Consider the following 22254-nt stretch of genomic DNA (forward strand, 5'->3'; position numbering starts at 1 on the left):
CCACACAGGCGAGTCCTAGTTGGGAAAGGAAGGGATCTTGTGATTATTAGTTGATATCATGTCCTAGGTTCGAATCTAGGAATCCTGGAAAAAAGTCGGGAGACAGAGTGGTGGGTTCTTTGAGCCCCTCCGAAGGTTGTCTTGTTAGGTCGGATTTTTTAACCTAGCATTGGAAGGTCCTACGTTATCAAAAAAAGTATGAACCATTTAATATTAAAATATTGTTAATATAGAAGTATTTTTATTATATTTAAAATTTATTGAAAGTGTAGATGGACTCTCAAGTAATTTTTTTAACTTGAAATATTATTAATACGAGGCAAAATACGTTATAATAATGTTACCTCAATATTACAACATTACAACACTAGTTGCGGCTTGTTTACAAACACAACCTCGCTATTATAAGCTTTGCTAAGCTCTCAAATTCTCTCTAACTTTTTTAAGCTTTCAATCATATTTTTTATCATTTATATTACATATTCCATATTAAGCTAAACACCCATATATATAGATATGTAATAAACCGCCTAAGACTTGCCGCCTTATATTCTTATACAATATTCTTGCTCCCTTAATTTGTTTGTCTCTTGTTGTGGTGAAACTCTTGATTGGTGCCAGCTAATTCCCAAGTTTTTATAACATTAATTTGCTGTCAACACATGTTTTTATGGGATCACCTTAATAATTAAGTAATTCAAGAAAATTCTAGTTTTTGCCTCCTTAATCTTGCCGAAATGTTTAGTACACTGTCACATTGCTTTGTTTCTACTTTCTTCTATATAATTGAGTTTGACTTTCTAACACTCCCCCTCAAACTCGACTTTCCATTCCGAGCTTTTCTCCACTTGTCATCTCCAATCGATTCTTATTTCTTGGCAAGTGCACGCTGCTGCGGCTATGTATTATTCATTACTTTTTTTGCACATTGTAGAGATTTTTGCAAAATCTCCCACGCTTGTTTTGCGGTCTTCGCATCAGAAATTTTTTCAAAGGTAGATTCGTCTACTTCTTGAAAAATAAAGAACAACGCTCTTTTATCTTTTTTTCCGAGATTCCTTCAATACCTTCTTGTCTTCATTGGTCAGGACTGCTTCTGCTGCTGTATTTTCAGGCTCGGTGTAACCATCCTCGATGATATCCCAACAATATTGGGAGCCTAGTAACGCCTTCATTTGATTGCTCCAATTGTCATAATTTGTCTTTGTTAATCTCGGGATTTGAGGTTGAATCACATCATGTTGGTCATCTTCTCCACCACGTTAAACTCGAACCAAGCTCTGATACCACTTGTTGGAAGCGTAGATGGGCTCTCGAGTAATTTTTTTAACTAGAAATATTATTAATACGAGGTAAAATACGTTACAACAACGTTGCCTCAATATTACAACACTACAACACTAGCTACGGCTTGTTTACAAACACAACCTCGTTATTCTAAGCTTTGCTAAGCTCTCAAATTCTATCTAGCTTTTCTAAGCTTGCAATCATATTTTTTCTCATTTGTATTACATATTCCATATTAAGCTAAACACCCATATATATAGATATGTAATAAACCGCCTAAGACTTGCCGCCTTATATGCTTCTACAATATTCTTGCTACCTTAATTTGCTTGTCTCTTGTGTGGTGAAACTCTTGATTGGTGCCAGTTAATTCCCAAGCTTTTATAACATCAATTTGCTGCAACACATGTTTTATGGGACCTCCTTAATAATTAAATAATTCAAAAAAATTCTAGCTTTTGCCTCCTTAATCTTGCCGACATGTTTAGTACACTGCTACATTGCTTTGTTTCTACTTTCTTCTATATAATTGAGTTTGACTTTCTAACAAAATTTCACTTGATAACTATTTATTTATTTATTTTGGCAACCTTTTTTTCTCCCACTTGGGGTAAACTACATTTTTACTCTTCTAACTATCATTTTTATTTTATTTTGATTATTCAATTATTTTTTTCAAAATTATATATAACATTATATTTTAGTTTCATTTTAGTAATTCACCATTAGAAAATTAACAAAACTACTGATCCAATATTTTTTATTTTTTCAATTATAACATAACATTGATTTATGGTGACACATCAACATCATTGTAATTTTTTTAACGGGAGTGATCAAAATGAAACTAAAACTAAATGTTAGGTGTGATTTTTTTTTAAAATAGTTATATGACAAAAATGATAATTGAGGTATCAAACATGTAGTTTATCCTTGTTTGCTACTAAAAAATTTATTCTACTTAAAAAAAATTTAAAAATAAATCAATTAAATTATTTATATGCATTAATTAAATTTTAAATTAATTTGAATAAAAGATTTAATTTTTTGAATTCAAATTAAATTATATTTTTATAATTTAAATATCTACAAATTAATTTTTAATTCAAATATTTAAAAACAATAAATTAGGAACTCAGCAAAAAAATCTGCAAATTTTTAAAAATATATATATAAAAATTGTCGCAACTGTCTTTCGGTTGGCCTCCGGAATTGGGCTTCGACTTGAATAAATTGGGTTAGAGTCGCCACCGACCATTTTAAAACGAATTTAGGTGGGTCGGACACCATCTTACCTGATCTACGTTTTTTCCAGAAATGTGTCGAGTTCGGGAGTCGGTTACGGTCAAGGAAGGATTAGCACCCTTGAACCGCCCTTTCGGTACTACGTAATTTCCAGTTGTCATGATTTAAGAAAATTGTAATTTTAAATTAAAAGGTAAAATTTGATCCTGAATTACTTACTTCTAATTGTTTTGAAAACATCCTTAAAAAACTGAGAAAATGGTTAGATAATAAAAATAATAAAATTAGAATATAAAAATAAGGCGAACAAACGAAATAAAGAAAGTATAATGTACACAAAAAGAAAGAATGAAATACGAATAAAATTTACAAGGAAAAATACGAAGATTCAAATAAAGAAAAAAAAGAATAAAAATATAAATAGATAGGTAAATAAAAATATACATGAATAAAAAATATAAAAACAAAGAAAATGAAAATACAAATAAAATTTACAAGGAAAAATAAGAAGATTCAAATAAAGAAAAAAAAGAATAAAAATATAAATAGATAGGTAAATAAAAATATACATGAATAAAAAATATAAAAACAAAGAAAATGAAAAAAACAAATATGAGTAATATATATATAAAATAACATGTAATAAAAGAAAAATAGGTAATGTATATATATATAAACTAATAAGAATATAATATAATATAGTGTAAATAAATAAAAATCCAAATATATATATATATAAAAGAGTAAATACGAGATATAATAGAATATATATATATAAGTATAAAGGGGTAAAATGAAACAAAATAAAGTTAGATGGCCGAATTAGAATATAACCAAGGGAATTAAACCGATTTGGGGACCAAATTAAATGTTTTTTAAAACAGAGAGAGCCAAAACGAAGTTTACCCCTTTTAGCAAAACACGCGGATCCATCAAAAGCGGGTCGAGTCCAGGCGCGGGTCAAGAGCCGCTATAAAAGTTAAATTTTTTTTAATCTTGCTCATTTCTCACTTCACCAAACAAGAGAACTTCTTTCTCTCTTTCATTTCCTCTGCCTTGTTCTTCAAGACGAAGAACAGGGCTGTGTTTTTCCAGAAATCGACCGCCGTGGCCTCCACCCGTCGCCTTGCCGCCGCCGTTGATCAGCGACGGCCGCCGGTTATCGGCGGCAACCAACTAAAAAAAACTGGTTTTTTGAAAGCTCTTCGCCCGCACGTTTTAAAAATCAAAGTATTTTTCCCAACCAAGCCTCGGGGAACCGTAGATCTAAGAGAGAATATCACGGTTCCCTTGTGTTCATCGGCCCCAAATCTTCTATTTTTTCGAGTAAAACGACAAGGACATAACGCATGCAAGGGAAAGAAGTAAGAAAGGTATAAACTTTCACCTTTTTATTTCTTCTTGAAACGTTTACAAGGCTCGTTTTTTTGCTGAGTAATTTCCTGTGTGTGCTCTCGTGATTTCCAGTATTTTTGTGTGTATTTCCGTATTTTTTTTCTTTTTGAAAAGCTCTAATTACATGGCTTTATAGTGATAACCTAGGCTATTTTTAGAGTTTTAATCCGAGTAAAACTCGGTTTGTTTGTGGTGATAATCCACGACTCTGACTTGGTTGTCTTTGTTGAAACACGTTCATTGGCGTTTGCTTGATGGCCGAGAGTCTTGCGCCGGAGAACTCGGATTTTTTGGAGATAAGAAACGTGCAGCCATGGGGAGTTGAAGGGGAGAACGTCGCTAGGGTTTCTGGAAACCCTAGCCTACTGGTCACGTGTCTTGGGCTGTTGAGGCGTTGGGTGTAATGTTGGATCTGGGCCACCTGTACTTGGGCCATTTATTATTATTTTATTTGTAAAGGGCCTGTACACAAACATAAAAATATGTAAGTATGTATATTATGTAATGTGGTTAGACATTATTATACGAAATAATATTATTTAAAACCGATGAAATTTAGTGTCTTCAGCTGCCCCTCTTTGCTCATTGTCGTGTAACGACAATGGAGCAAAGATTAAAAGACACGAATTTCGACCATATTGAATATCCTCTGCGGTTGTGATCTGACGTTGAAACTGGTTTGTCAATCACGAAATGACATCCTCGTCGTGAGGTTGAGTCAAAACTGGAATATTTTGAGCACGAATTCCCTCGTTGTGAGGTTGAAAACGAGCTTAAAGCTTTTGGCAAGTGGTCTCTGAATCCTCTTCTGGCTCAAGGTACTTCGTCGTGAAGGTGAAACTTGACCTGAAGACTTTGGTGTTGTGGTGTCACAGATGACTTTCTCGTCGTGAAGTTGAGTCAATCTGTTTGTGAAGTTGGAATTGTATATGGCTCATTCGTCGTGAATTTGAGCCTGAGAATTGGATATCCTTCGTCGTGAAGTTGAAATCCAATGCAAGATGCGTTGTTTCGAGGCCAATATCCTTCGCTGTGAAGTTGAAATTGGCTCTAAAACCGGGAAATTACTTGTTGACAACCAGCGGTCCCTTCGTTGTGAAGTTGAACTTGTGTAGTCTGGGGCCCAATCTCCTTCGTTGTGAAGTTGAAATTGGCTCTGAAATTGGGAAGTTGTTTATTGACAACCAGCGGTCCCTTCGTCGTGAAGTTGAACTTGCGTTGTCTGGAGTCCAATATCCTTCGTTGTGAAGTTGAAATTGAGAAATTGTTTATTGACAACCAGCGGTCCCTTCATCGTGAAGTTGAACTTGCGTTGTCTGGAGTCCAATATCCTTCGTTGTGAAGTTGAAATTGGCTCTGAAATTGTTTATTGACAACCAGTGATCCCTTCGTCGTGAAGTTGAACTTGCATTGTCTGGAGTCCAATATCCTTCGTTGTGAAGTTGAAATTGGCCCTGAAATTGTTTATTGACAACCAGCGGTCCCTTCGTCGTGAAGTTGAACTTGCGTTGTCTGGAGTCCAATATCCTTCGTTGTGAAGTTGAAATTGGCCCTGAAATTATTTATTGACAACCAGCGGTCCCTTCGTCGTGAAGTTGAACTTGCGTTGTCTGGAGTCCAATATCCTTCGTTGTGAAGTTGAAATTGGCTCTGAAATTGAGAAATGTCTGTTGAACACCAGCGGTCCCTTCGCCATGAAGTTGAACTTGCGTTGTCTGGAGTCCAATATCCTTCGTTGTGAAGTTGAAATTGACTCTGAGTAAAACCTGCAAAGATATCGATATATGCGATGTTATGGATGTCATGCTCTTAGGTATGCCTAAAATGTATATGCAACATATGTTATTCTGGGCTCTGGAGAGAAATCTCGATCTCCGGTGGCCTATCGTTGTTGACTCTTGATTTTGAAAGCTTGAAGTTCCGATCTCTGATCTTGAATTCTTCAAATGTTTAAATCTGATGTGCACATTCTGTTTTTTTTTTATTTGGGAGATGCTCCTCAACCATCTCAAGCATGTGCATGAGCCTTGATCGGCTTCTGGGTACCTGTACTTTTTAATGAATCTTTGTACAGTAATATGCGATTATCTTTCACAAAAAATAAATAAATCATTAGGTTTAAATCTAATTCAAGATACTTAGAAGGAATTAGAGGAAAGATTGCCTTTATTCATAAGGGAGGAGAAGAACAAATAATACATGGCAAACATTCTAGAAAACGAATACACGATGATGTGTAAATGAATGTCTTAGATCTCGATAATGTGGGCACTTCTGAGCTAAAAAGCCGTTTGGTGACCTTGAATGCAGCCTTTGCCAAAGGATCTTTGAAAATGCGACAACGTTTGGGAGGGTGCAACATTTCTCCGATTTGTTGAGTTCGTAGAAGATTCATGTGCCGGGATGTTTCCACCGTTAATATCCAAATCGCCCTTTCCGGGTTTTCAACTTGGACCCATCCTTGGTTGCAAGACGCCCTTTGCGGGTTTTCATCTTGAACCCACCTTATTTTCTCTTCTTTTGTTTGTTTTTCTATTTTTTTTTTCAATTTAGGACGCCCTTTCGGGTTTTCACCCTAAACGTTTTTTTTTCCAATTTAGGGCGCCCTCTCGGGTTTTCATCCTAAGCGAAATATTTCTTGACTGCGTCCGAGTTGATGGGATGTGACAGTTCAGGTCCGTCCATTTCAGCCAGGACGAGGGCTCCTCCGGAGAAAGCCTTTTTCACGACATAAGGTCCTTCCCAATTTGGCGTCCATTTTCCTCGGAAATCCTTCTGGATTGGCCAAATTCTTTTTAACACTAGATCCCCTTCGCGGAATATTCTCGGGCGCACCTTTTTGTCATGTGCCCGAATCATTCGTTTCTGATAGATTTGACCATGATGAATGGCTTTCAGTCTTTTTTCCTCTATCAGATTAAGCTGATCATATCTAGATTGTACCCACTCTGCATCGTCTAGTTTGACTTCTGTCAAGACCCGAAGAGACGGAATCTCGACTTCAATGGGTAGGACTGCTTCCATTCCATAGGCTAGTGAAAATGGAGTTGCACCAGTCGAAGTTCGTACCGAGGTTCGATAAGCGAACAAAGCAAAAGGCAACTTCTCATGCCAGTCTTTGTAAGTTTCAGTCGTTTTCTCCACTATCTTCTTAATGTTTTTGTTTGCTACTTCTACTGCTCCGTTCATCTTTGGTCTGTAAGCAGTGGAATTGTGATGTTTTATGTTGAACTGTTCGCAAGCAACACTCATCATCTTGTTGTTCAAGTTTGTTGCGTTATCGGGGATAATCCTTTCAGGTAGACCATACCGACATATAATTTCTTTCTTCAGAAACTTGCAAATAGTGGATTGAGTGACACTGGCATATGACGCAGCCTCTACCCATTTCGTGAATAGTCAATTGCTACGAGAATGAAACGATGACCATTCGAAGCCTTCGGATGGATTTGCCCGATAACGTCCATGCCCCACACAGAGAAAGGCCATGGTGACGTCATTACATGAAGCGGATGGGGTGGAACATTTATCTTGTCTCCATAAATCTGACATTTATGACATCTCCTAGCATAGTTGATGCAATCGCTTTCCAGCGAGGACCAAAAATATCTGCATCCCATTATTTGTCTTGACATCATATGCCCATTTGCATGTGCTCCACAAACTCCATCATGTACTTCTTCCACTATCATTTTTGCCTCTTCAGCATCGACGCACCTTAACAGAACTTGGTTATGGCTTTTCTTGTATAAAACCTCTCCGTCAAGGACGTATCCAGCTGCCAACCTTCTAAGGGTTCTCTTATCGGTTTCGGTGGCTTTTTCTGGATAACTCCGATGCTTGATATACTGCAGAATGTCGTAGTACCAAGGCTTAGTGTCTTTCACTTCTTCAATTTGGTAACAATGAGCTGGGTAATCATACGAATGCATGTTAATTGACATCATTTCAGACTCCCCACCAGCCCTGAATGCGGCTGCCAATGTAGCTAAAGCGTCAGCCATCTGATTTTCTTCTCTAGGCACGTAGTGGAATGTGACTTCATCGAACTCTTCGAGTAGATCCAACACTAGTCTCTGGTATTCTAACAGTTTTATATCCTTAGTTTCCTATTCTCATCGGAGCTGATAGATTACTAAGGCTGAGTCACCATACACCCGCAAAGTCTTTATATTTTGCCCCAATGCAGCCCGAATTCCCAAGACGCATGCTTCATATTCAGCCATGTTATTGGTGCAATCAAAGTTTAGTCTGTTGGTAAATGGGTAATGACTCCCTTCCGGAGAGATCAGGATTGCCCCGATGCCATGTCCTAATGCATTTGATGCTCCATCGAAATGCATTCTCCAGGAGCTGTCTGTTGAAGTATCTGCTTCTTCTAAAGACATGGCCATCAAGTTTTCATCTGGGAAATCAAAGTCCAGCGGCTCATGGCTCTCATCAGTTCTGCTTGCCAAAAAATCAGATATGGCACTGCCTTTTACCGCTTTTTGGCTCACGTATTCGATGTCGAATTCAGACAAAAGCATCTGCCATCGGGCTAACCTTCCGGATAGAACAGGTACACCCATCATGTATTTTAATGGGTCTAACTTGGAAATCAGCCAAGTGGTGTGATACAACATGTATTGTCGGAGTCTTTTTATAGCCCAGACCAGAGCACAACAAACCTTCTCCATAGGAGGATATCGGACCTCGCAATCGGTGAACTTCTTGCTTAAGTAGTAGATGGCTCTTTCCTTCTTCCCGGACTCGTCATGTTGACCCAGGACACACCCCATGGAGCTCTCGAATATGGAGAGATACAAGAACAGAGGTTTTCCTAGGATAGGGGACATCAGGATAGGAGCGTGGGACAAGTACTCTTTTACCTTCTCAAATGCAATCTGACAGTTTTCATCCCATGTTCCAGGGCTGTTTTTTCGGAGAAGGCGAAAGATTGGATCACACTTGTCAGTTAACTGAGATATAAACCGGGCTATGTAATTCAATCTTCCTAAAAAACCTCGGACCTCCTTTTGTGTTCGTGGAGGAGGTAGACTCTGGATAGGCTTAACCTTATCAGGATCAACCTCAATGCCTTTTCTGCTGACTATAAAGCCTAATAGTTTCCCGGATGTCACCCCGAAGGTACACTTGCTAGGGTTCAGTCGTAACCGGAATTTCCTCAATCTCTGGAAGAGCTTTCTCAGATTCTCGACATGTTCATTCGTGGAACAGGGTCACCATAGCTCTCTGATATGTTGCCCCAGCATTCTTTAATCCGAAAGGCATCACTTTGTAACAGAAAGTTCCCCACATTGTGACGAAAGTGGTCTTATCCATGTCTTCGGGATGCATCTTGATCTGATTGTACCCCGAAAATCCATCCATGAATGAAAAGTAGGCGTTCCCAGTCGTATTGTCCACCAGAGTGTCTATGTGTGGCAAATGAAAGTTGTCATTGGGACTTGTCTTGTTAAGGTCCCGGTAATCGACACACATGCGTATTTTCCCGTCCTTCGGCACAGGCACTATGTTGGCCACCCACTCCGGGTATTTGGCTACTTGGAGAAAACCGGCATCAAATTGCTTCTTGACTTCTTCCTTGATCTTAAGGAGCATTTCTGGTCGCATTCTTCTCAGTTTTTGTTGCACAGGTTTGAATTCTGGTTTGATTGGCAGTTTGTGAACTACCATATCTGTGTCTAGTCATGGCATGTCTTGATACGACCAAGCGAATACATCTCCGTACTCCTGAAAAAATACTATCAGGTTTTTTCTTGCTTCAGTCGAAAGAGTTGTGCCGATTTTAACCTCTTTTCGATCTTCCTCAGTGCCCAAATTTAAGATTTCGATCGCCTCCTCATATGGCAGTATTTGTTTTTCTTCTCTTTCTATCATTCTCAACAATTCGGTAGGCAAGTTGTACTCCTCTTCATTATCGCATTTATCAAATTCCCCAAGACAAATGGTTGATTCAAAATCCACCTCCGGATCAGGATCATCAGTGCCCACATTATCGTTATCTGGGAACCTGAAATGAGGAAAATGTGCATGTGTGAGAGGATAATATCCCACACGGAACGGTCAAGAACTAACTTTGAGAGTAACTGGAAATGAAGTACTTGAATGAAGGAGATAGATAATGAATTCAAAAATAAAAGAAAATTTTGTTTGCCATGGAAAAGAAAAATGCATCTTTTATTAAACTTAAACAAAATGTTTATTCACCCTTACAAAAGATCACCTATTGCCCCAGGTATAGGCAAATAGGGATAGTTCGAATATTACTCTGAAAGATTCTTGTAAACCACAGGTAGTTCTTCCACCGACCAACTGCTAGGCACGAACCCATGTGGCAGAGGGCATATCCTGGATCTATCTCCGTTGTCAACATCTTCTGTGGTCACGGCATTGATGTTCAGATCTTCCAGAGTCGTTTCTAACTCGGATATGGTGGTCTCAAACACATAACCACCTGACTTGAATGTTCTGAAAAGCGGCGGGAATGTCATAGGCTTCCATTGGAGTTCGTTTCCAGTCAATCTGGCCAATCTTCTCTCCCGGTTCTTTTGGATCTCCTTTCTCTTTTCATGATAACTGGGCTGAAAATCGAGCCCAAATTGGTCTAATTTTGAGATAGGAAGGACAGGATTGATCACTCCTTGCAAATATTTCCCAAAACCTCTCCTGGTTCTGGCGCCTCGGCCCAGGGTTTGCTTGATCTCCATCCTTGTGCATTTGGAGAGTTGAGGTCTTGGGATTCTCTTTCCTTCCGCCACGAATGTGGCATTCACAAACTCCAAGGAGCGGAACGAATATTCTACCGCTTCCTCGTCTACTTCGATGTATGGAGCCTCCGTGGTCACGCTTGCCACGATATCTTCCTCAGCGTTGATAATTACTAAGGCCCCGTCAATAACAAATTTAACTTTTTGGTGCAACGTGGAGGATACTGCACCTGCTTGATGAATCCACGGCCTTCCCAAAAGACAGCTATAGGACGGTATGATATCCATCACAAGGAACTCAACATCATAGGTGGCTGGTCCGATGGTCTATGGTACCTCGATCTTTTCGATTACCTCTCTTTTGGTCCCATCAAATGCTTGGACCACATTCTGACAAGCTCTCATATGAGAGGTATCTATTGGTAGCCTCTTCAATGTAATCGAAAGCATCACGTTCAGGGCTGAACCATTATCGATTAAGATACTTGGTAAAGCGTGCCCCTTACAGTAGGTAGTAATGTGTAACGCCTTTGTTCGGCCTCTTCCTCCGGATGGAATCTCATCATCTGAAAACGAGATGAGATTATCAGCTTGAATATTGTTCACCAGTCGATCCATCTTGCTGACTGGTATGTCTTGTGGCACGAACGTTTGATTAAGGACATTCAACAACGCTTCTCGGTGTGCTTCCGAGCTTAAAAATAGTGCTAGCATTGAAGTACGTATAGGTAAGTTGTGGAGCTGTTCTACAATGTTGTACTCGATGTGCTTCAAGATCTTGAGGAACTCTTTAGCTTTTTCCTTCTTTATAGGTTCATTGACAACTAGCACATCTTCTTTGAATGGCTCAAGTGGTCTTTGCCCCACTTTACTATTACATCCTCCGGAAGTACTCACCTGACATTCGTACTTCTATGGCACTCGCCGATTGTCCTTATATTGAAAAGGCCGAGGTGCTGAGATTACCACCTTGGCTGGTGTTGTTTCTGTCATGCTTGCCTTAGGGGTAATTATCAAAGGGCTACCCCTACCAAATCTTCTGTCTGATGATTCTCCAGTGGCACAAACATCTGCCTCCAAGGACTCTTGAATTTCTTCGTAAAACTCCAGCTCCTTTCGATCCATCATGAGCTAGACTAACAATATAAACTCTGGGCAATCTTGCACTTTATGCCCTTCTTTGTTGTGGTAACAACAATGGTTACCATCTTCATTTTCTGTCATATCTGGATATGGTGCAAGAAATCCTGCCTTTACCATTTGGCTTCATACCCAAGCCAAAGGAGATTTAATTTTCGAAACACTTGATTTAATTCTCCTGCCCCCTTCAGTAGTAATGGCATTGATTCCTGTCTCCTGATGATTGGGCAAGGGATTTTGGGCGACGTTTGGTGCTCCGGAGTTGAAAGTGATCCAATTCTTGTTCCGCATTCGTTGCACAAGTCTCTTGAATGCGAGACAACTTTCAATCGAATGTCCCTACACACCGCCATGGTATTTGCAGTGAGCGCTCTCGTCATACCATTTCGGGTAAGGGGGACTTATTGGATTCATAGGATAAGGCGACACTGCATGAGTGTCGAAGAGATGTTGGTATAATTCTTTATATGTCATGGGAATGGGTTCAAACTGCTCCCTTTCCCTTTCTCTTCTTGGTTCTCTCTGGTTTTGTCTAGAAGTACCGGATGGTACAGCTACTGTGGAATTTGAGCTTGAGATCGTAACCCCCTTGCTGACGCTGTAGGTGTTTACATTGTTGATCTCTCGCTCTTTGTTTTTCACGGGAGGTTTTTTACTGGAGTCTCCTCCCTCAATCTTTCCTTGTTTAATGGCCAACTCGATCATTTCACCGGCCATGACTAAATCTGAGAAACTTCCCGACGTGATTGCTACCAAGTGCCCGAAGTAAGGTGCCTTCAAGGTCTGTACAAACAACTTTCTAGTTTCCTTTTCATCCAAGGGTGGATGAACTTGCACAGATAAATCCCTCCATCTCTGTGCGTACTGTCGGAAACTCTCATTGTGTTTCTTCTCTAGGCTTTGTAACATGACCCGGTCTGGTCTCATATCGTTGATATGCTTATACTGCTCCAAGAACGACTTGGCTAAGTCTTTCCACGTCTTGATATGAGTCCGGCTAAGCTGGTTGTACCACCGAGTAGCTGAACCGGATAGGCTCTCCTGAAAGCAATGGATCAGGAGTTGGTCATTTCCCCCGTACCCTGTCATCTTTCGACAGAACATAGTGATGTGGGCCGAAGGGCAGCTGTTCCCGTCGAACTTCTCAAACTCAGGAACCTTAAATTTTGGTGGAAGCACCAAATCGGGAACCAAGCTTAGTTCCATTGCATCAACAGCATAATAATCATGGTCTCCCTGGACCATCTTCATTTGGTCTTCTAACATCCTGATCTTTTCTTCCATCTTCCTCGCCTTATCCTCCTCGTCAAAATCCGGGATAGGGCAGTCGTCCAGATGATTGTCAGGCTTTGCTGCAGAAGTCTGTAAATTTGCCGCTGATACAACTTTCCCTCTAGCAGCAGATGAGTCACCTTGCGGTCCGGGTAAGGTCCCGGATGAGGCAACCACTTGTGGGGTCGGTGGTATGGTCATCCCCTCAGATGTAGCTTCTCCGGATGCACTTGTCTGTTGTTGTAAACCAGATAACTTAGCCACGATCTGGTCGACTAGGGACTCCGTGCTTTTCTTTGTGGACTCCATGGTACGTTGATTGTTCTGAGCCATCTTGTCCTCCAATTCCTTTTGAAGTCTTGCCATGTTCTCCTCGAGTTTTTCCATTTTGACATCCATTTGTTTTTTCTTTGCACGAGAGTTGTGAGGGTGATGCGTATCTATTGCTTGCGGTGGTAAGCTTGGTGTCTGAGACATGTTCTGTTAGTTAATACGAATGTAAAAACATGGAAAAAAAACTTGAAATATAAAAAATGCAAAATATGCAATGTATGATGTATGCAATTTGGAGGCATTGATCCAGAAAAAGTGTTCATTATTATAAACAATCCTTATTCAGACAAAAATGTTTTATCTTTTTAGAGACATAAAAAAACAAATTAAAGGTACATTCAGACTAAATCCTCTAGACCCCGAACAGCTTCCAGTAGGTTGACAAGTCTTATGCCTTCATCTGTCACTGGTTGAATGCCTTGTCGAACCACTCCAGCTTCCCTTGCTAGGCAGTGAAGATGACGGGCTGCTTTTTGCACTTGATCCAGGAAATCTCGGATGGTTGCATCTCGGGCCCTCACCCTTCGCTGTGCTTGTTCCCAACGAAATCACCATTGTAATCCTCCGTCGAAAGGCACCATCTGAAGCTCGTTTGCTTGCCTCTTGAACCCATCTACAATAGCTTCTAACTCAGCTATCGTCTTGCCATCTTTCTCATGCTGTTTCTCTAAGTCAGCTACCCGAACTCTCAAGCGCTGGTTCTGATATTGACTATCTGCCAAGCGTCTTTGGGCAGTCTTCGTTTGTTCTTTCCAAGCTCTCTCATCAGGCCCCTCGAACTTCCTTTTCAGGCTATGAGCTTCGTCTTTCCAGTATTCAGAGGTTACCTTCAACTTGGAGTTATCCTTGACCTTATCTTGATACCCCTTTCTCAAGTCTTCGAGCTCAAAACGGACTCTTTTTTGCTCTCTTTCCAGTTTATCTGCCCGATCTTTCTGAGAGTCAGCATCAAGCTTCCACTGGTAACGTTCAGCTTCAAGTTCCCTTATCCTCTGCTTTAGCTCATTATTCACAGCTTCAAACTCGGTCTTGGCTATCTCGAGTTCAGAAGGGACATGCCTGAGATGTTCCTCCATGGTACGGGTGTCTTCATAGTCTGGCACCGGAATATTGTCATTTTTCCTTAACCTTCGCCACTCCACATAATCAGGAGTAAGCATGCTTCTGGCAGCTACAACATCCATCCGGAATACTTTCCTCCATGAATCAACTACTTCTTTGATCATCTTCTTATAGCTGTCACCGTGATACTCAAATTCTGACCTAGCTAGTCCGTATGTTGCTGGGACAAAATGACGTGCCCCATACTGTCTAAGTGCTAACAATGGAGCATACCCAACTGCACCCCAAAGTCCAAGTAAGGTCATAGTGTCGGAGTCCCCACATCGGAAAAGAACGTCACTGAGGAATAACCAGGGGGCTCTCCAGACAATATCCCGGTCCTGAAGATGCGTAAAAACCTTCATCCATTTTTCCTTTGAGGCGCCTTCATGCCATTTCCTGGTAATGAATTCACCTAGAGGTGAATATGTGGTGCTGAAACGGCGGTAGGCAACCCCGTTAGTCTTCCAGAAGTGGCTGTGAATCCAGACTTGAAGGAGCTGAACACACCCAGTGAACCTTCCTCCGCCAGTTCTTCTACAATGATTGAGAGATCGGAAGGTCTCGGCTAAGATGGTCGGTGCTGGATTGACTCTTCTCGAGAGTTGTTCGAATAGCTCCACTACGGTGGCATCGATGTATCCCAAGGTCTTTGGGAATATAATTAGACCATACAGACCTAATGCAAACAAGTCTATTGTCTTTCACTCATCGGGATGGTGCTTCATCAGTTGATTGATATGAAGCCAAGCGATTCCTTCTCCATTACCCTTACATCGAGCTCGGCCAGTTACCCATTTTTCATCAACTCCGGCAACCTTAGCTAGTGCATTTTTTAAAGGTTGACTTTTAATGTGCTTAAGGTAGGCCCGCTCGAGTTTGATGTTTTCACAATGCAGCAGTGTAGTGTACTCTTCTATGGTGGGCACCATGTCTTCCCGGTTAAAGGTGAAGCAACTGTATCCCGAGTTCCAGAATTGAACCAAGGCTCTGATTAGGGGCTCATCAGTCTTAACATGAAGCAAAAGTGCAACATCACCGTACCGTTGGCTGAACTTCTGTTTCACCTCATTCTTCCAACCGTCCCAGATGTCCCGAAGCTCTTGCACGTCATTCTGCTTTAGGTTGATCGAGGCGTAGCTAACCAGCTCTGACACATAGCTGCTTTGAAGACTGTCTCCCTTTTCCTTCTGAGTATTCTCGGACCATAGTCGTACCTCGGGGTTTTTAATCTCTTGTATTACAACACTTTTATCCATTAATTCAGATTATTTTGTGCGTAATGAACGTGTTTTTAGGGATCAATGGCCTCTTGTTATGATGCAAATGCTAAAGAACAAACACAAAGGCAAAAAATTAGTAAAAGTATAAATAAATAAATAAATGAAAAAAAGGAAAAAATGGCAAGGGAAAAAATATAGGGACAAAAACATGGTTAGGTAAACAATGTCCTAGGTTTTGGAATGTGGTTTTGGGGTAGGCTCTATTTCTTCAAAAGTCTCCCGGTTTAGGTTCTAAAACGGTACTCGAGTCCTCCTTGCCGGTGCCCCCTTGGGCTTACCAGACCCTTAGTCCTAAACCCATCACAGGCTTGTGTGGACTAAGTTAAACTCGAGGGGACACATTCCCTTATGTCTATGCGGAGAATAAATTCACACGAAGACATAAGGTATATGAATCCCGAAGGCTACTTACTAGGCATATGCGGTGAATAAATTCACACGAATGCGTCGCTTTCACCCCCACTTAAAGGGTTCGGAGCTAGGGTATAGAGCCTTTGAATGAAAAAGTTTGGAAAGCTGAAATCATTAGAAAACGGTCAGTCCAACTATTTACTTGAAAAAAAATATAACCAAAAGTAAGTAATAAGGATCGAAATGTTACCTTAAAGTTCAAACTTACCCTTTTCATTAAAAAGACAACTGGAAATTACCTTAGCCTGACTCACTTACCTGTGTCCCCAGCGGAGTCGCCAAGCTGTCGCAACCGTCTTTCGGTTGGCCTCCGGAATTGGGCTTCGACTTGAATAAATTGGGTTAGAGTCGCCACCGACCATTTTAAAACGAATTTAGGTGGGTCGGACACCATCTTACCTGATCTGCGTTTTTTCCAGAAATGTGTCGAGTTCGGGAGTCGGTTACGGTCAAGGAAGGATTAGCACCCTTGAACCGCCCTTTCGGTACTACGTAATTTCCAGTTGTCATGATTTAAGAAAATTGTAATTTTAAATTAAAAGGTAAAATTTGATCCTGAATTACTTACTTCTAATTGTTTTGAAAACATCCTTAAAAAACTGAGAAAATGGTTAGATAATAAAAATAATAAAATTAGAATATAAAAATAAGGCGAACAAACGAAATAAAGAAAGTATAATGTACACAAAAAGAAAGAATGAAATACGAATAAAATTTACAAGGAAAAATACGAAGATTCAAATAAAGAAAAAAAAGAATAAAAATATAAATAGATAGGTAAATAAAAATATACATGAATAAAAAATATAAAAACAAAGAAAATGAAAATACAAATAAAATTTACAAGGAAAAATAAGAAGATTCAAATAAAGAAAAAAAAAGAATAAAAATATAAATAGATAGGTAAATAAAAATATACATGAATAAAAAATATAAAAACAAAGAAAATGAAAAAAACAAATATGAGTAATATATATATAATAAAATAACATGTAATAAAAGAAAAATAGGTAATGTATATATATATATAAACTAATAAGAATATAATATAATATAGTGTAAATAAATAAAAATCCAAATATATATATATATAAAAGAGTAAATACGAGATATAATAGAATATATATATATATAAGTATAAAGGGGTAAAATAAAACAAAATAAAGTTAGATGGCCGAATTAGAATATAACCAAGGGAATTAAACCGATTTGGGGACCAAATTAAATGTTTTTTAAAACAGAGAGAGCCAAAACGAAGTTTACCCCTTTTAGCAAAACACGCGGATCCATCAAAAGCGGGTCGAGTCCAGGCACGGGTCAAGAGCCGCTATAAAAGTTAATTTTTTTTTTAATCTTGCTCATTTCTCACTTCACCAAACAAGAGAACTTCTTTCTCTCTTTCATTTCCTCTGCCTTGTTCTTCAAGACGAAGAACAGGGCTGTGTTTTCCAGAAATCGACCGCCGTGGCCTCCACCCGTCGCCTTGCCGCCACCGTTGATCAGCGACGGCCGCCGGTCATCGGCGGCAACCAACTAAAAAAAACTGGTTTTTTGAAAGCTCTTCGCCCGCACGTTTTAAAAATCAAAGTATTTTTCCCAACCAAGCCTCGGGGAACCGTAGATCTAAGAGAGAATATCATGGTTCCCTTGTGTTCATCGGCCCCAAATCTTCTATTTTTTCGAGTAAAACGACAAGGACATAACGCATGCAAGGGAAAGAAGTAAGAAAGGTATAAACTTTCACCTTTTTATTTCTTCTTGAAACGTTTACAAGGCTCGTTTTTTTACTGAGTAATTTCCTGTGTGTGCTCTCGTGATTTCCAGTATTTTTGTGTGTATTTCCGTATTTTTTTTCTTTTTGAAAAGCTCTAATTACATGGCTTTATAGTGATAACCTAGGATATTTTTAGAGTTTTAATCCGAGTAAAACTCGGTTTGTTTGTGGTGATAATCCACGACTCTGACTTGGTTGTCTTTGTTGAAACACGTTCATTGGCGTTTGCTTGATGGCCGAGAGTCTTGCGCCGGAGAACTCGGATTTGTTGGAGATAAGAAACGTGCAGCCATGGGGAGTTGAAGGGGAGAACGGTGCTAGGGTTTCTGGAAACCCTAGCCTACTGGTCACGTGCCTTGGGCTGTTGAGGCGTTGGGTGTAATGTTGGATCTGGGCCACCTGTACTTGGGCCATTTATTATTATTTTATTTGTAAAGGGCGTGTACACAAACATAAAAATATGTAAGTATGTATATTATGTAATGTGGTTAGACATTATTATACGAAATAACATTATTTAAAACCGATGAAATTTAGTGTCTTCAAAAATATTTCTATAAATTTATAAAAATATATATATACTATGATATATATAATTTATCTCCTGGACTTCTCCTATATATTTTTATATTGATGACTGTTTAACATCATGTGCATTTCGTCTCTCCGCTCCTATTTTTTTTACGAAACTATCGACCATAATTTTTCGTCGAAATTAAAATGATGAACAGTAAAAAACCACAACACAAATCCTTCCATCAACACCTATAAAAATTATTTTTAAATTCTACGATATTATCAAAACAAATTAAGTTATATCAAATAAACTATGATTAAAATTTTATTCAATTAAATACAATGTAGTATTTGTTCAATAAAATTTTATTAAATTTAAATATTAAACAATTAAATTAACACATTTAGTTTATTGTATTAATTATATTTTTCTTCATTTCTCTTTTAAAGACGTATATATGTTCTTTAATTCATAAAAGTTAATGACGTTTTAATTTGACTCATTTAATTTTTAAAAAATAAATTAAATAAATAATTTAATTCAAATTAATTTGATTTGATTTTTTTTACATTTAATTTGACATAATCAAATATTCACGTTAATTTTAACTCTTTCTAAGAGTTCTCTATATAATCATTGTTCAAAATTCATATTTTTTCACTATCGATTTTATTTGTAAATGGTTTAAAACGTGTTTTTTTAATTTAAAATATTTATTAAATATAATGGTGGGATGATATTCGAACAAATATAAATACTATTATGTCTAAGAATATTTTTGAAACAATGTTGTCAAATATGCATTCCAGGTTTGACAATTTATTTTCAGTTTGTTTTTTTTCCTCCTTTGATGTTATATTTAAATTTCATGAATACGAATAGATAAATTGGAATTTAAATTATTTTTCACGTTATTACTTTCACCTCGCTATAAAGTTAATTACCTCACATCTAATTTATTGAAATTTGAATGAAAGGTGGAAGTCAAATCAAGTGTGTGAATTTGGAAAAAGGAGAGGTGAATACATCTTAGCTCAATCGGGCACACGTTATCAAAAAATAATTCAACCTATATTAATGTGTTTTTATCATGATACGTGTTTACAGGAAATTAAAGCAAAAAAATAATCAAATAAAATTTTAAGATTGATACTATCAATAAAATAAATAATTAATCTATGAAAAATTAAAATTTAATGTCCACTCTCATCAAGGTGTGAGTGTGACTTGCCATTGCTTGGCACTGCTTGATCCTCTATAAATTGCTTGGGATCGTGGAGCAAGACAAGTTGATGTGGAGATGAACAATGACGAGACAGTGAGGCTTCTTTATAACTATACACAGATGCAGGAGTCGTCGCTTATTCGAAGGATCCATTGAATTCTTCAATTCCAATAAATGATTAAGATCGCGGATATCAGTCGGGGAATAAATGGTGTAGCTAATGCATTGGCTCGTTTCGGTCAGAATGGGAGACTGGGACTTTCGATATTATCGTATCCGACTGATGTACTACAATGTCTGCTCACCCTTGATTCATATGGCTGCTTTGAGAAGACGATCCATGCACTGCTCTAGTCGTGTTTTCTTTTGTAACCAAAAATAATTAATAATGTTGAATACAGTATTTTATGTTAGAGTTAATTTATAAAATCTTTACGATATAAAATTATAACTTTTTAAATATAAAATAAATTATTAATATAAAATATTTAAAATTTTGTTGAAGGTAACTATTATAACTATTTCCATTCAGTCCATCCCTGTTGATAGAGCCATGGATATATTTTGCCACTTAACTTACATATAATTATTATAATCTGATTATATTGTTTTTATAAAATTATATTAGTAGTTTATGTAAAACTTGTAATCTCTCTTTTTTCCGTTAAATTATATTATTAGCTTATGTATTATAGATCAATTGTAGATTTATTATATGCTCTTTGATTTATATTTTTAATCTTCATTTTTTTTAAAATCTTTAATATTAAATTAGGATAATCTTCATATTAGATCAAATTATACCATTAGTCTATTATATGCATAAATTATAAATTTAACTTACATATAATTATTATAATATAATTATATTGTTTTTATAAAATTTGAGCTAAAATTAAAATTAAAAAAATTAAAATGATTAAAACTACCAAATTAGGGACTAAACCCCTAAATAAAACATAATACATAAACTAATGATAAAACTAAACAATAAAGAGATTACTTAACAAGTAAATTACGATGCCTAATGATAAAACTACCATATTGACATTTATTGAATAAAAAAACTTATAATCGTCAAATATAATTAATGTCTAATTACTGTATTGGATAGATTAAATTAACAAGTAAACTACCATGCCTAACTGGGAAGGCAATGACTTCACTAACTCCTAGACCAAGAGACCGAAGTGATCTCATCATAAATAATGAACAATCACGTCGTAGCGGCCACTAGTTATTGGGTTTTAAGTATAATAGTAAATTTAAATATACATTTTATATTTAAAAACTATATAATTTTTCACTGTCAACCATAATTTTGTTTTTATTTTAAAAGTTATGATCAGTTCAGTTTTTCTAATTGTAGTAGTTGTTGACCACACAAAGGACCATTATATTTGCTAACATTGAAGGATCTACTTGGCTGGATCTAAAAAAATAAATCATTAAAAAATTTTGAAAATTGGAAAATAATTACAAGTCTAAGAATTACAGAGAAATCTAATAATTACACAGGGTACGGACGGCAGCCTTTGTCCCAATCGTACAGAATGCCGCTTGGTAAAACAGGCTTTCCCATGCCTAATCAAACCTTTTCCCCTATTACAAAGTTATGAGGATAATTTGTAGCATTCGACAAAATTAACATCTCCATTTCAGTCTATATTTTTAGTACACTGAAAACATAAATCACCCCTCATCAACTATGATGCAATCTCTTAATAAAAAAAATACTATGCTGTAATCTCAAACTAAATTACGGAGTTTGATGTATTATAAAATAATTAAATAAATAATGAAAGTTTATATAATTTTATGAGATAATCTTAATCATAAATATTATTAGATGATATATCTATGATCATATTCTAACAACAAGCAATAGTTGTTAGATTTGTCTAGAAATTAAGTTGGCAAGTTGGAAATTTCATCTTGGTTGGTGGTCAACTTATTAGAAATTTTATATTGGTTGGTGGCCAAACTTTGAACATGTGAATTTCATATTTGGTGGCTAACTTGTACACATTGAAAAATTCTTTGGTAGGTGGTCAAACTTTGAACATATTGTTCTTGAAACTCAACTATAAATAGGCCTAAGTATTTCAATTAGAAATCATCCCAAAAACAAGTTCTCTCTTCCTCTTGTATTCTTCATTCTCCCACTTTGGGAATTCCAAAGAATTCCATTTGTTGTAATATTGGCGATATAGTGAAGTTATCATCCGGTGTGGTGCCCGAGGAGTAGACGATATTCTCGTCGAACCTCGTAAATTTGGTGTGTTCTCTCCTTTATTGTTTTTTATTCGATTCTTTTCCATTGTGTTTCAATATTCAATAGTTTGACAGGTTTATCCGCTGTGCAACCTTTGGTGGTTTTAATCTTGACATTTTAGGTCAATTTTAAAACTACGTTCGTGTGGGAAATAACCCGTTTTCCCCAACAATTGGTATCAGAGCTTCGGTTGAGGTTATCCTGGTGGTTCTGTTGCTGAAAAAATACCGTTCGTGATATTGAATATTGTTCGTTAGAATTAAAATGCCAAAATACGGATCAG

Source organism: Hibiscus syriacus, unplaced genomic scaffold, assembly GCF_006381635.1.
Source record: "Hibiscus syriacus cultivar Baekdansim isolate YM2019G1 unplaced genomic scaffold, ASM638163v2 tig00004004_pilon, whole genome shotgun sequence".
NCBI lineage: Eukaryota > Viridiplantae > Streptophyta > Magnoliopsida > Malvales > Malvaceae > Hibiscus > Hibiscus syriacus.